Source organism: Suncus etruscus, chromosome 9 (genome assembly GCF_024139225.1).
Source record: "Suncus etruscus isolate mSunEtr1 chromosome 9, mSunEtr1.pri.cur, whole genome shotgun sequence".
NCBI classification, from domain to species: domain Eukaryota; kingdom Metazoa; phylum Chordata; class Mammalia; order Eulipotyphla; family Soricidae; genus Suncus; species Suncus etruscus.
The window spans coordinates 112577675-112580464 of NC_064856.1; positions in this window are offsets into that span (position 1 = coordinate 112577675).

Here is a 2790-nt window from a genome sequence, read left to right on the forward strand (position 1 = left end):
CTTCCCCTTCTCCCACCTGAGACCTGTCCCTCAGGCCTGATTCTTGGGAGCTTCATCTTTCACAGGTTGAAGCACAGTTTGCTGCACAGTCATTCTCAGTTTATCGTGACAAATTTGGCATAGCTCTTGGACATATAGTATCGATCACATCTGAAAATGTCAAAGGCATTAGATGTTCCCAGTGGATGATCTCACAACATTTAGTATGCTCTAGGGAGGTTTCTTCCCATTGAGTCAACTAGAACAGTGGCTTCTTTTATCCTTATGATTTTGATTCTCGGTTCATGAACACTCCCATAGATCCCACGAACAAGCAAGCACATTATACTGACACATTACACACATTACCAGAATCCACTTCAGTGCTGAAACAGGTGCCCTGTTCACATGTCTGTGTCCCTCAAGTGTTTGTGCCCCTTAGGTAGCACTCAGACAGACTACTTAGGTAGTCTCAGACAGGTTGGGGTCTCACTGGTGGCACCCTCTGCCCTCGGTGGAGTCTGAACAGGACAGCAGAATAGGGTGGTCTGAGTTGATACCTCACATCTATGGATTGTGAGCATGCATGCAAATTCATGACTAGACAACCAGATGGGCAGAATGGGAATCAGGGAACCCTTAAACTGTGTGTAGACTTCATTAGACAGACCCCAATATATAAGATCGTGAGGTTCGGCAAGGTTTACAGGAGACAATATTGGTGTCCAAGTCTGTAGGGAACATGTGATGAGGTCAGTGACCCAGGACTGTGTGAACAGTCCAGAAACAGTCCAGAGACATTCTTCCAGAAAACGCACTGGCACAGGGCTGGTGAGACAAGTGCTCCTGGAGGGTAGAATCAAAGCTTGGGAACATCACTAGGAATGAAGTCTTGTCGAAGGGAGCTATAGAAGGTTACCAGACATGCAGAAAGTGAGACATTTCCATGGAGAGTGTTGTGGTCTCTCCACACTAATGTATCTTCTACTGAAGAGCAATTCTGGGTGCTCTGGTGGAAATTCAGAGGATTTGCGTAGAAGCAGTGCCTGGGCTAGAAGGGCAGAAAAGTGCCTTCAGTAGAGCGCCCCCTCCTGATATTCTGGGACATCATGCTCTGTGTGGGGATGGTGCTCTTCTCTCCTCAGCTTCTGCATCATCTGTCAGCGCCCTCTGGAGCACTTCTCGAAGAGATTTTCTGCCTCGCTTCTGCCCATATCGTCCAACAAAGAAATAAATGATGGGGTTGACTGCGCTGTTCACAGCAGAGAGGAGGATCATAAGTTTCAATTTCCAAATAGATGAGATACTTGAAGACAGTGAGAAGTAACAGACTAAATAGACTCCTCTCGGTACACTGAGCAGCAGGAAGGCCAGGACATTGAGCAGGATGGTCCAGTAGAGCCTGCTAGACTTTCTCTGCCTGGAGTAACACTGGACCTGGATGAAGAGTGTCAGGCTGGACACAAAGAGCACCAGGATAGTTGGAAGGGACATGAGTCCAGATATATACCACATATCATAGCCAAGTTCAACTAAAAATGTTATTAAATAGTAACTAATAATAAAGACAACCCAAACAACGGTGCACACAATGGTGGAGAGATGTGCTGGGCGGTGGCATTTGTACCAGATGGGCCAGAGGACTGAGACACAGCGCTCAATGCTAATGGCCATAAGCAGGCTCAGACCCACCAAGTATGAAGACACTTCAAGTGACTCTAAAAACAAAAATAAATTTTTATGAAAGTATCTATTCAGAAATGTATTATTACCAATAGCTGTTGAGAGATAGGTGAAGTCTGCAATTGCTAAGTTGAGGATGTAGACGCCATAGTGGTTTCTCTTCAGGCAGAAACCCAGAAGCCAGATGACAATCCCATTCCCCACCATGCCACAGAGTCCAATGACTATAAGGACAATATCGAGCACAGTCCAATCCAAAGGGTAATCATAATTAATGTTGGTTTGTTTGAATAAGGAGCCATCATTCCCTTCAGTTAAAACTGTCGAGTTGTTCTTGAGGAGTTCAGGCACGTCCACAGTGTTGTTTCTAGGCTCAAGGTTTATATGTGTGTCCTTTCACTGTGGTCCCCTGTGAACTCAAGCTATGGGCACGGAATGTATCTGTGAGGTCCAGACTGGTTTACCCTTGCACCGAGCTAATCTTCAGAGCCCATAGACTCATCCACAGGAAGCCATAGGGTAGTTCCATTGGAATGTCCTCACCAGTCCTGCTTTCATCAAGTCCAGGCTCAGTCAGGAGCTCTCTCCTCAGTCCCAGGCTAGTGCCACTCCTGACACCTATGCAGGTCTGTCTCTTCCTGCGCTCAGCTGCTGAGGGTCTGGTCTAGGAGTAGATGTGGAAGAGACCCCAAATCTGCACAGGACCTTGTCTTTGTGACTCTTGGAGCTAAATGAAAATGTTGGAAAATGAAAGGTCAGTAACAATTAGTATTCAAAGTTGTACGCACTGCACACAAATGTAATTTCTCTGTATGTTAGTTTTCTGGTATTTTCATGTACAAAATAAACAGTGATTTTGGAACACTTGCAACAGACATTCCCTCAACACAGCACCGACCGTGGTCCACTCACAATGACTACAACTGAATTACAGAGATGTTCTATGTAGATCATTGGAGATACTGTATAGACTTACTGCTCGCTCAACTAAGATGTTTAGTAATGAATAAATTATATATAAGCATCAAGTTAATATTTTATAAATATAATATATACATATCATTATAATTAAAGGAACATTGTTTTTATAACCTGTTATTACGAGTTAATTGTCTTGTCTTTTTCTTT